Raw genomic sequence first — 13,288 nt, 5'->3', positions numbered from 1 at the left:
GGCGACTGGGGAAAACCACTCTGGCTCCCACCACACACAGGCTGTAATTATCCCAATTACAGGGCACATCTACCGGAACAGCAGCAGGCTGGGAACAGAAGCAGTCAGCTGTCTGTAATGAGCACAGGCCTGACGGAGATATGTCAAGCCTCAGACGAGGGCAGAGCTGACAGTGTCTTCTGGTGAAGCCCTGACTCCGGACCAGAGACCGCAGCTCAGTCAGGTACGGTCTGGTCCCTTCTGGCTTCTGGGTAGTCAATTAACCAAATTAACCGGATTCTTTGCTAAATTAGACACATAAGGGACTTTTACTTCTGATGACACAAGGCTCCATTAGATCTACAGTTCCCTGTAAGTCAGCACGCAGCCTGGCTCGAGGGGTTAAAGTTCTGCACCTCATTAAATAATCAGATGAGCTGTGAACCCCGAGAACAGGGGGGAATCAACGCCCCGAAGACAAGGGGCGCCACAGGAATGGGGCCCGAGCACCCTGGTCCCCTCGATGTGAAGGAGTGCTGGCGGGAATGACCACAGCACACAGTCTGCTCTTCACAATCTCTCTACCCCTCCCCACCACAGTGCTCCTGTGCCGGCCTGCCAGAGGCCTAATCCGGGCTCAGGCAGAAGGCCAATTAAGAGATCACAGCTTATTGGTAATTAATGGTGCTCTGCTGCACAACAACAGCTTTTGCTAAATGACAAGAAGACATTTAAGCTCAGTGCGGTCAAGCCCAGTGAGATCAGGGTGAAAGCACAGTACAGTGCAGTAAAGCCCAGTGAGATTGGGGTTAAAGCGCAGTACAGTGCAGTAAAGCCCAATGATATCAGCGTAAAAGCACAGTACAGTGCAGTAAAGCCATGTTAGATCAGGGTAAAAGTGCATCCAGGTGGATGCTGTACATTGGTGGTGGTGGAAGGGAGTCCCCATTACCTGTAAAGCGCTTTGAGTGGAGTGTCCAGAAAAGCGCTATATAAGTGTAAGCAATAATTATTATAATTATTATTATTACAGTGTAGGCCATCTTTAAGAGCACTGTTCAGCTTGATCAGTCTGCAGGTCTCTTTTCCCTTTAGTTTTTTTAAAGGATCCCAAGAAGCGGGCTCCGGCTGCTGGGTTGTGCGGAGCTCTCGGAAAGCAGGCCACTGCCCTGCCCCCCACACTGGAAAAAGAAAGTGTGCCGCAGAGAAGGTGTGTGTGTGTGTGTGTGCGTGCGTGCGTGTGTGTGTGCGTGCGTGCGTGCGTGCGTGCATGAAGCACCAGTGGATTTCTCCAGTTCAGTTTTACCACCCCCACATGACCGCTGGGACTCCTGATCTCATTCCCTTAATTGCACATCCAACACCGAAATCCCGAAAGGGGAATTCAAGAGGGACGGAGAGGAAGCCTAAATCTCGGTTACGGTCTCGTGGTCTGAGTGCGGAGAGAGGGACAGAAGGAGAGAGAGAAAGCAAGGGGTGCAGAAGACAGACCCTCAGTCCACAGCTGGCTACCCTGGTCCTAGCAAGGATGCGACTCGACCCGCAGAATTCCTGTCCCACCTGCGAGTTTAATCCAACCCTGCTCCAGGGGAGCATCTGTGTGAGCGTGTCAGAGCAAGAGAGTGCATGAGTGTGTGTGTGAGTTCTGTGCTTGTGTTTGAGCGAGTGTGCAAGTGTACTGTGTGTGTACATGAGTGTGTGTGTGAGCGAGTGTGCAAGTGAGTGTGAGTGTATGTACACGAGTGCATCTGTGTGTGAGCGAGTGTGAGTGTATGTACACGAGTGCATCTGTGTGTGAGCGAGTGTGAGTGTATGTACACGAGTGCATCTGTGTGTGAGCGAGTGTGCAAGTGAATGTGAGTGTATTACACGAGTGCATCTGTGTGTGAGCGAGTGTGCACGTGAGTGTGAGTGTTACACAGTGTGAGCTTGTTTCTAACCCTCTCCTGTGCCAGAAGGCCAAGTCCTTGAGCCTGGTCTTGGAGATGCAAGAGCTCAGGGAGACGTAACAGCCCTGACACCTCCATGTGAGGAGAGAGGAATCCGAACACGGACATGTGACAGATACCACAGCACATCCGCTGACCCAAGTCTGACCCGAGCAGCCAATTAATCAATTAACCTAATCGCTTAATTAGACATAGATATTTTTTGTTGCAGCTGACTGATATCACATGTGTATAGAACTGTTTTGCATCCAGAAAATCAAAATGTTTGTGCGATACCCTTTATTTGTACGACATGTATGAGGTAAAGGGGAAAAAAGTTTTGTTTTACACTGACATTCACTTCCTTAAAATTCACTGCCTGTGAAGGGTTTCCCAAAAACTCTGCCCCGGATCCCCCAGTTCCCTTCCCAGCCTTAACTGGACGGATTAACTCGATCAAGCAGACCTTGAGTGTTACAGAGAGCTCGGCTCAGACCGCCTGTCCCGGGATGCGAGGTCTGGGTGTGGACGGGCGGACGGGGGCGAGTTTGTGTCTGGCCGTGTTTGCACGACGATACGGGCCGCCTGCTGTCTGCAGTCTGCTAACTCAACCGTTTCAAAACAGCGATTTCCGAGGCTCCTGGTGGGAGAGCGTGAATCTCATCGCCCGACAGGCTCGGCCCAGCCCTCTCTCCGCTCCTTTTCAAGGCCGCGGTGTTTGTTTGCTAAAGACTTGGTTTCCCACGGGCGGACTTAAGCCGGGCGCTGCGTGGGTCTGAGCCACGTGACGCCGGCGCTGTTGCTCCCCTGCATTCCAGCCGCGAGAGCGCGCCGCGGTCCCTCCTCCCCGCTCGAGCTAAATATGGCAATGAAACCAGACCAAGCGCGAGGGGCGGCGGCGTTCCCACCTGGTTTCTACGGCGACCGGGTGACGTCATCCGCAGGCGCAGGTGGGCTCTCAAGTTTCGGGCTTGCGAGCAGAGAAAAGACTCTGACAAAGCGAAGCTGCGTCTTGGAGTCTTGTTTGACCTTAATACATACTAACGCATAAAGAAATAGGACGCTGAGGTTATATGTCAAATCAATCACAAGATTCAGGCCACGGCGGGTTTCTTGTACAGACTTGAGGCGCACTGAAGTAAATGACTAATGACTTCATTACGATGTTTTATCTGTCAGACAAACCAAGCATCACACCAGCTCACTTTTCAGTTACCACCTATTCAGTTCAGGGTATTGTGTTCCTCTGCATCATCTGTTAATTTCCATTCCTTGATATTTCTATTTTAAAATTGCAGATCCATCCCTTTTCTGATTCTTTGAATGTAAGGTCTCAGGGGAGCCAGAGTCCATCCCAGCAAGCAACGGGTGCAAGGCAAGGTACACCCTGGACAGGACAACAGTCCATCACAGAGCACACACACACACACCCCACTCTTACTGACAGTGTCCTGGGGTCTGTAGTGACCAGTAGTCAGGACACCAGGGTCAACACCCCACTCTTACTGACAGTGTCCTGGGGTCTGTAGTGACCAGTAGTCAGGACACCAGGGTCCACACCCAACTCTTACTGACAGTGTCCTGGGGTCTGTAGTGACCAGTAGTCAGGACACCAGGGTCCACACCCAACTCTTACTGACAGTGTCCTGGGGTCTGTAGTGACCAGTAGTCAGGACACCAGGGTCAACACCCAACTCTTACTGACGGTGTCCTGGGGTCTGTAGTGACCAGTAGTCAGGGCCTCAGTTTAATGTCTCATCTGAAACATACCCTACAGAATAGCTGTAGGTTTGGTAATTCTGTGTCCAGAGGAAGAGCACCAACTGCTGGTCCACCCCCGGGCCTCACAGCTGGGACCTGACTTTCCTTATAGGCCTCCTGTCCCAGTACTGACCAGCGCACAGGGTGGTACTACTGCTGTCACTGCTCTTATTGAAAAGGGCAGCAGACCCTCTGGCCTGTCCAGCCCAATTGGTTAATAGGAGCTTATTGATCCCAGGATCTTGTCCAGACATTTCTGGAAAAAAAACAGAGTATCGGCTTTAACATCATGGCTGTGCGGCTTGTTCCACACTCCCACCGCCCTTTGTGTAAAGAAGGGGCTCTTGCGCCTAGTTTTGAGTGCACTTCCACATAGTTTCCACTCGTTTCCTCAAGCTGGTGTTCCAGTTCCGATCTTGAACTTTTTGTCGGCAACCTTTGCCAATTTTGTAAACTGTCGATGCTGCAATAGTGCGCAAAGGTACTGCACTTGAACTTGAGCGATTTAATCATTTTATGACATCATGCATATCTTGTTCTCCTGCAACGAATCGCCTCACGAACCGGGCGCTTACCCCTGCTGCTGTGAAAACCACACGCACGCCTTGCGTAACGATGACTTTCCTGCTGTGGAAATGGTTTTGAAATCTCACCCTGCAGCGCACCTCGTTCCTGAAGAGGGCGGCGGCGCAGTGTCGGATTATAGCATTTGTGTTCTCAATTCTCGGACGTGTTGCGACACAGTATCACCGTGCTGCCTGCTACAACGCACACACACGCGCACACACACGCACGCGCGCGCAAACAGAAACTGCCTATATCGCACAGAATGGCCTGTCGTTAATTCCACTGCGCAACACCAAACACAGTGCGAGTTCATAACAACCTGCGGCCAACCATGAAGGGAAAATGAATAATTATGTCAAGTAACTGTGAACTTCCGGTCCATGTAGGGAGCTGTGTGGCGATGATTAGACCATACGCTGCACATAGACTTTTGTCAGGTCCTGCTCCTCAGGCACATATTGATGTTTACAGTATGTACAGTATATAGTACGATTTTTTTCAATGTATTTTCTCATTTACTTATAGTGCTTCCCTCTCCTCTGGATGGCAGTGTGGAACAGCCCGGGACTCTCAAGTGGGAGGTTCCGGGATCAAATCCCAACTGGGGCATAGCTCTTGCACACTTTAGTGAGCTACAGTATCTTGCTTTGGGCGTGGCTGTAACCAACACCACTTGTTAAAGGATATCGTTATAAAGTGGAGATAGGCTTCACCATAAAAATCCCATAAATACCATACCTCTTTCCTTATACAGTATATGCAAGAAAAAAAAGTGAAGAAAATATTAAAATAAGACTTTTCTTAATTTCACTTCTGTTCTAAAACACAGCCATGCCATCAAACATCCTCTATGTTTTCTAATAACACTAACCCTAACCCTAGCTAAGGGTTTGGGCAGTTAGGGTTAGGGCTCAGATTTTCTTCAATGCAGCCTAACACTCATTTAAGCAGAAAATACAACCCAGGGCAACAAAATATTAGTCTGAAAGACTTTAGCAGCCATGCCACAACAAACAAAAATGCATCAACTTTGGTACAATTTCATTTTTTGACAAGTATTCTGTTATTGGAAATTGTGTGTGAAATGGTGCTCTCCATGAGCACGGTATCAGTGTTAAATAGGTTAAGAGTATGGAAAACAAAATAAATTGTACCTGCACCTGTTAAAATGCCAGTGCATTTAATGCCAAATGCAACAGATTGAGAAATTTAAACACTTTCTTTCAATCTTTTGCTTTTCGGGGATTTAGACAACATCCCCATTTAGGGCAATGCAGTATATAGAGCCATATATGCAAGAAAAAAAAATGTGTAGAAAACATTAAAATAACACTTTTCCTACATTTCACTTCTGTCCTAAACCTCAGCCATGCCATCAAACATCCTCTATGTTTTCTAATAACACTAACCCTAACCCTAGCTAAGGGTTTGGGCAGTTAGGGTTAGGGCTCAGATTTTCTTCAATGCAGCCTAACACTCATTTAAGCAGAAAATATAAGTCAGGGCATCAAAATATTAGTCTGAAAGGCCTTAGCAGCCTTGCCACAACAAACAAAATGTATCAACTGTGGTACAAGTTCATTTTTTGACAAGTATTCTGTTATTGGAAATTTTGTGTGAAATGGTACTCTCCATGAGCATGTTATCAGGTTTAAATAGCTTAAAAGTCTGAAAAACCAAATAAATTGTAGCTACACCTGTTAAAATGCCAGTGCATTCAATGCCAAATGCAACAGATTGAGACATTTAAACACTTTCTTTCAATCTTTTGCTTTTCGGGCATTTAGACAACATCCCCATTTAGGGCAATGCAGTATATAGAGCCATATATGCAAGAAAAAAAAATGTGCACAGAAAATTAAAATAACACTTTTCCTCCATTTCACTTCTGTCCTAAACCTCAGCCATGCCATCAAACATCCTCTATGTTTTCTAATAACACTAACCCTACCCCTAGCTAAGGGTTTGGGCAGTTAGGGTTAGGGCTCAGATTTTCTTCAATGCAGCCTAACACTCATTTAAGCAGAAAATATAAGTCGGGGCATCAAAATATTAGTCTGAAAGGCCTTAGCAGCCTTGCCACAACAAACAAAATGTATCAACTGTGGTACAAGTTCATTTTTTGACAAGTATTCTGTTATTGGAAATTTTGTGTGAAATGGTGCTCTCCATGAGCACGGTATCAGTGTTAAATAGCTTAAGAGTCTGGAAAACCCAATAAAGTTTAGCTACACCTGTTAAAAAGCCAGTGCATTCAATGCCAAATGCAACAGATTGAGACATTTAAACACTTTCTTTCAATCTTTTGCTTTTCGGGGATTTAGACAACATCCCCATTTAGGGCAATGCAGTATATAGAGCCATATCTGCAAGAAAAAAAAATGTGCACAGAACATTAAAATAACACTTTTCCTACATTTCACTTCTGTCCTAAACCTCAGCCATGCCATCAAACATCCTCTATGTTTTCTAATAACACTAACCCTAACCCTAGCTAAGGGTTTGGGCAGTTAGGGTTAGGGCTCAGATTTTCTTCAATGCAGCCTAACACTCATTTAAGCAGAAAATATAAGTCAGGGCATCAAAATATTAGTCTGAAAGGCCTTAGCAGCCTTGCCACAACAAACAAAATGTATCAACTGTGGTACAAGTTCATTTTTTGACAAGTATTCTGTTATTGGAAATTTTGTGTGAAATGGTGCTCTCCATGAGCACGGTATCAGTGTTAAATAGCTTAAGAGTCTGGAAAACCCAATAAAGTTTAGCTACACCTCTTAAAATGCCAGTGCATTCAATGCCAAATGCAACAGATTGAGACATTTAAACACTTTCTTTCAATCTTTTGCTTTTCGGGGATTTAGACAACATCCCTATTTAGGGCAATGCAGTATATAGAGCCATACATGTATATGCAAGAAAAAAAAATGTGCACAGAACATTAAAATAACACTTTTCCTACATTTCACTTCTGTCCTAAACCTCAGCCATGCCATCAAACATCCTCTATGTTTTCTAATAACACTAACCCTAACCCTAGCTAAGGGTTTGGGCAGTTAGGGTTAGGGCTCAGATTTTCTTCAATGCAGCCTAACACTCATTTAAGCAGAAAATATAAGTCAGGGCATCAAAATATTAGTCTGAAAGGTCTTAGCAGCCTTGCCACAACAAACAAAATGTATCAACTGTGGTACAAGTTCATTTTTTGACAAGTATTCTGTTATTGGAAATTGTGTGTGAAATGGTGCTCTCCATGAGCACGGTATCAGTGTTAAATAGCTTAAGAGTCTGGAAAACCCAATAAAGTTTAGCTACACCTGTTAAAATGCCAGTGCATTCAATGCCAAATGCAACAGATTGAGACATTTAAACACTTTCTTTCAATCTTTTGCTTTTCGGGGATTTAGACAATATCCCCATTTAGGGCAATGCAGTATATAGAGCCATATATGCAAGAAAAAAAAATGTGCACAGAACATTAAAATAACACTTTTCCTACACTTCACTTCTGTCCTAAACCTCAGCCATGCCATCAAACATCCTCTATGTTTTCTAATAACACTAACCCTAACCCTAGCTAAGGGTTTGGGCAGTTAGGGTTAGGGCTCAGATTTTCTTCAATGCAGCCTAACACTCATTTAAGCAGAAAATATAAGTCAGGGCATCAAAATATTAGTCTGAAAGGCCTTAGCAGCCTTGCCACAACAAACAAAATGTATCAACTGTGGTACAAGTTCATTTTTTGACAAGTATTCTGTTATTGGAAATTTTGTGTGAAATGGTGCTCTCCATGAGCACGGTATCAGTTTTAAATAGCTTAAGAGTCTGGAAAACCCAATAAATTGTAGCTGCACCTGTTAAAATGCCAGTGCATTCAATGCCAAATGCAACAGATTGAGACATTTAAACACTTTCTTTCAATCTTTTGCTTTTCGGGGATTTAGACAACATCCCCATTTAGGGCAATGCAGTATATAGAGCCATATATGCAAGAAAAAAAATGTGCACAGAACATTAAAATAACACTTTTCCTCCATTTCACTTCTGTCCTAAACCTCAGCCATGCCATCAAACATCCTCTATGTTTTCTAATAACACTAACCCTAACCCTAGCTAAGGGTTTGGGCAGTTAGGGTTAGGGCTCAGATTTTCTTCAATGCAGCCTAACACTCATTTAAGCAGAAAATATAAGTCAGGGCATCAAAATATTAGTCTGAAAGGCCTTAGCAGCCTTGCCACAACAAACAAAATGTATCAACTGTGGTACAAGTTCATTTTTTGACAAGTATTCTGTTATTGGAAATTTTGTGTGAAATGGTGCTCTCCATGAGCACGGAATCAGTGTTAAATAGTTTAAGAGTCTGGAAAACCCAATAAAGTTTAGCTACACCTCTTAAAATGCCAGTGCATTCAATGCCAAATGCAACAGATTGAGACATTTAAACACTTTCTTTCAATCTTTTGCTTTTCGGGGATTTAGACAATATCCCCATTTAGGGCAATGCAGTATATAGAGCCATATCTGCAAGAAAAAAAAATGTGCACAGAACATTAAAATAACACTTTTCCTACATTTCACTTCTGTCCTAAACCTCAGCCATGCCATCAAACATCCTCTATGTTTTCTAATAACACTAACCCTAACCCTAGCTAAGGGTTTGGGCAGTTAGGGTTAGGGCTCAGATTTTCTTCAATGCAGCCTAACACTCATTTAAGCAGAAAATATAAGTCAGGGCATAAAAATATTAGTCTGAAAGGCCTTAGCAGCCTTGCCAAAACAAACAAAATGTATCAACTGTGGTACAAGTTCATTTTTTGACAAGTATTCTGTTATTGGAAATTTTGTGTGAAATGGTGCTCTCCATGAGCACGGTATCAGTGTTAAATAGCTTAAGAGTCTGGAAAACCCAATAAAGTTTAGCTACACCTGTTAAAATGCCAGTGCATTCAATGCCAAATGCAACAGATTGAGACATTTAAACACCTTCTTTCAATCTTTTGCTTTTCGGGGATTTAGACAACATCCCCATTTAGGGCAATGCAGTAAATAGAGCCATATATGCAAGAAAAAAAAATGTGCACAGAACATTAAAATAACACCTTTCCTACATTTCACTTCTGTCCTAAACCTCAGCCATGCCATCAAACATCCTCTATGTTTTCTAATAACACTAACCCTAACCCTAGCTAAGGGTTTGGGCAGTTAGGGTTAGGGCTCAGATTTTCTTCAATGCAGCCTAACACTCATTTAAGCAGAAAATATAAGTCAGAGCATCACAATATTAGTCTGAAACGCCTTAGCAGCCTTGCCACAACAAACAAAATGTATCAACTGTGGTACAAGTTCATTTTTTGACAAGTATTCTGTTATTGGAAATTTTGTGTGAAATGGTGCTCTCCATGAGCACGGTATCAGTGTTAAATAGCTTAAGAGTCTGGAAAACCCAATAAAGTTTAGCTACACCTGTTAAAATGCCAGTGCATTCAATGCCAAATGCAACAGATTGAGACATTTAAACACCTTCTTTCAATCTTTTGCTTTTCGGGGATTTAGACAACATCCCCATTTAGGGCAATGCAGTATATAGAGCCATATCTGCAAGAAAAAAAAATGTGCACAGAACATTAAAATAACACTTTTCCTACATTTCACTTCTGTCCTAAACCTCAGCCATGCCATCAAACATCCTCTATGTTATCTAATAACACTAACCCTAACCCTAGCTAAGGGTTTGGGCAGTTAGGGTTAGGGCTCAGATTTTCTTCAATGCAGCCTAACACTCATTTAAGCAGAAAATATAAGTCAGAGCATCACAATATTAGTCTGAAAGGCCTTAGCAGCCTTGCCACAACAAACAAAATGTATCAACTGTGGTACAAGTTCATTTTTTGACAAGTATTCTGTTATTGGAAATTGTGTATGAAATGGTGCTCTCCATGAGTACGGTATCAGTGTTAAATAGCTTAAGAGTCTGGAAAACCCAATAAAGTTTAGCTACACCTCTTAAAATGCCAGTGCATTCAATGCCAAATGCAACAGATTGAGACATTTAAACACTTTCTTTCAATCTTTTGCTTTTCTGGGATTTAGACAACATCCCCATTTAGGGCAATGCAGTATATAGAGCCATATATGCAAGAAAAATTTTTTTGCAGAGAACATTAAAATAACACTTTTCCTCCATTTCACTTCTGTCCTAAACCTCAGCCATGCCATCAAACATCCTCTATGTTTTCTAATAACACTAACCCTAACCCTAGCTAAGGGTTTGGGCAGTTAGGGTTAGGGCTCAGATTTTCTTCAATGCAGCCTAACACTCATTTAAGCAGAAAATATAAGTCAGGGCATCAAAATATTAGTCTGAAAGGCCTTAGCAGCCTTGCCACAACAAACAAAATGTATCAACTGTGGTACAAGTTCATTTTTTGACAAGTATTCTGTTATTGGAAATTTTGTGTGAAATGGTGCTCTCCATGAGCACGGTATCAGTGTTAAATAGCTTAAGAGTCTGGAAAACCCAATAAAGTTTAGCTACACCTGTTAAAATGCCAGTGCATTCAATGCCAAATGCAACAGATTGAGACATTTAAACTTTTTCTTTCAATCTTTTGCTTTTCGGGGATTTAGACAATATCCCCATTTAGGGCAATGCAGTATATAGAGCCATATATGCAAGAAAAAAAAATGTGCACAGAACATTAAAATAACACTTTTCCTACATTTCACTTCTGTCCTAAGCCTCAGCCATGCCATCAAACATCCTCTATGTTTTCTAATAACACTAACCCTAACCCTAGCTAAGGGTTTGGGCAGTTAGGGTTAGGGCTCAGATTTTCTTCAATGCAGCCTAACACTCATTTAAGCAGAAAATATAAGTCAGGGCATCAAAATATTAGTCTGAAAGGCCTCAGCAGCCTTGCCACAACAAACAAAATGTATCAACTGTGGTACAAGTTCATTTTTTGACAAGTATTCTGTTATTGGAAATTTTGTGTGAAATGGTGCTCTCCATGAGCACGGTATCAGTGTTAAATAGCTTAAGAGTCTGGAAAACCCAATAAAGTTTAGCTACACCTGTTAAAATGCCAGTGCATTCAATGCCAAATGCAACAGATTGAGACATTTAAACACTTTCTTTCAATCTTTTGCTTTTCGGGGATTTAGACAATATCCCCATTTAGGGCAATGCAGAATATAGAGCCATATATGCAAGAAAAAAAAATGTGCACAGAACATTAAAATAACACTTTTCCTACATTTCAATTCTGTCCTAAACCTCAGCCATGCCATCAAACATCCTCTATGTTTTCTAATAACACTAACCCTAACCCTAGCTAAGGGTTTGGGCAGTTAGGGTTAGGGCTCAGATTTTCTTCAATGCAGCCTAACACTCATTTAAGCAGAAAATATAAGTCAGGGCATCAAAATATTAGTGTGAAAGGCCTTAGCAGCCTTGCCACAACAAACAAAATGTATCAACTGTGGTACAAGTTCATTTTTTGACAAGTATTCTGTTATTGGAAATTTTGTGTGAAATGGTGCTCTCCATGAGCACGGTATCAGTGTTAAATAGCTTAAGAGTCTGGAAAACCCAATAAAGTTTAGCTACACCTGTTAAAATGCCAGTGCATTCAATGCCAAATGCAACAGATTGTGACATTTAAACACTTTCTTTCAATCTTTTGCTTTTCGGGGATTTAGACAATATCCCCATTTAGGGCAATGCAGTATATAGAGCCATATATGCAAGAAAAAAAAATGTGCACAGAACATTAAAATAACACTTTTCCTACATTTCACTTCTGTCCTAAACCTCAGCCATGCCATCAAACACCCTCTATGTTTTCTAATAACACTAACCCTAACCCTAGCTAAGGGTTTGGGCAGTTAGGGTTAGGGCTCAGATTTTCTTCAATGCAGCCTAACACTCATTTAAGCAGAAAATATAAGTCAGGGCATCAAAATATTAGTCTGAAAGGCCTCAGCAGCCTTGCCACAACAAACAAAATGTATCAACTGTGGTACAAGTTCATTTTTTGACAAGTATTCTGTTATTGGAAATTGTGTATGAAATGGTGCTCTCCATGAGCACGGTATCAGTGTTAAATAGCTTAAGAGTCTGGAAAACCTAATAAATTGTACCTGCACCTGTTAAAATGCCAGTGCATTCAATGCCAAATGCAACAGATTGAGACATTTAAACACTTTCTTTCAATCTTTTGCTTTTCGGGGATTTAGACAACATCCCCATTTAGGGCAATGCAGTATATAGAGCCATATATGCAAGAAAATTTTTTTTGCAGAGAACATTAAAATAACACTTTTCCTCCATTTCACTTCTGTCCTAAACCTCAGCCATGCCATCAAACATCCTCTATGTTTTCTAATAACACTAACCCTAACCCTAGCTAAGGGTTTGGGCAGTTAGGGTTAGGGCTCAGATTTTCTTCAATGCAGCCTAACACTCATTTAAGCAGAAAATATAAGTCAGGGCATCAAAATATTAGTCTGAAAGGCCTTAGCAGCCTTGCCACAACAAACAAAATGTATCAACTGTGGTACAAGTTCATTTTTTGACAAGTATTCTGTTATTGGAAATTTTGTGTGAAATGGTACTCTCCATGAGCATGTTATCAGTGTTAAATAGCTTAAGAGTCTGGAAAACCCAATAAAGTTTAGCTACACCTGTTAAAATGCCAGTGCATTGAATGCCAAATGCAACAGATTGAGACATTTAAACACTTTCTTTCAATTTTTTGCTTTTCGGGGATTTAGACAACATCCCCATTTAGGGCAATGCAGTATATAGAGCCATATATGCAAGAAAAAAAAATGTGCAGAGAACATTAAAATAACATTTTTCCTACATTTCACTGCTTTCCTAAACCTCAGCAATGCCATCAAACATCCTCTGTTTTCTAATAACACTAACCCTAACCCTAGCTAAGGGTTTGGGCAGTTAGGGTTAGGGCTCAGATTTTCTTCAATGCAGCCTAACACTCATTTAAGCAGAAAATATAAGTCAGGGCATCAAAATATTAGTCTGAAAGGCCTT

At 42.2% G+C, this 13,288-nt stretch overlaps 1 long non-coding RNA gene across 1 annotated transcript; it reads right to left on the bottom strand.

Moving 5' to 3' along the window:
* Nucleotides 1-2,193: 2,193 nt before the first annotated feature.
* On the bottom strand, nucleotides 2,194-4,551 carry LOC148640005 (uncharacterized). Its single transcript, XR_015930585.1, has 2 exons — nucleotides 4,244-4,551; nucleotides 2,194-2,947 (listed from the first exon to the last, which is right to left on the bottom strand). It is a non-coding gene; the product is annotated as an uncharacterized LOC148640005 (long non-coding RNA).
* Between the last annotated feature and the right edge of the window lie 8,737 nt (nucleotides 4,552-13,288).

The sequence above is a fragment of the Lepisosteus platostomus genome, chromosome 26, assembly GCF_059453375.1.
Source record: "Lepisosteus platostomus isolate fLepPlt1 chromosome 26, fLepPlt1.hap1, whole genome shotgun sequence".
NCBI classification, from domain to species: domain Eukaryota; kingdom Metazoa; phylum Chordata; class Actinopteri; order Semionotiformes; family Lepisosteidae; genus Lepisosteus; species Lepisosteus platostomus.
This window is presented reverse-complemented; position numbering and strand designations above follow the sequence as displayed.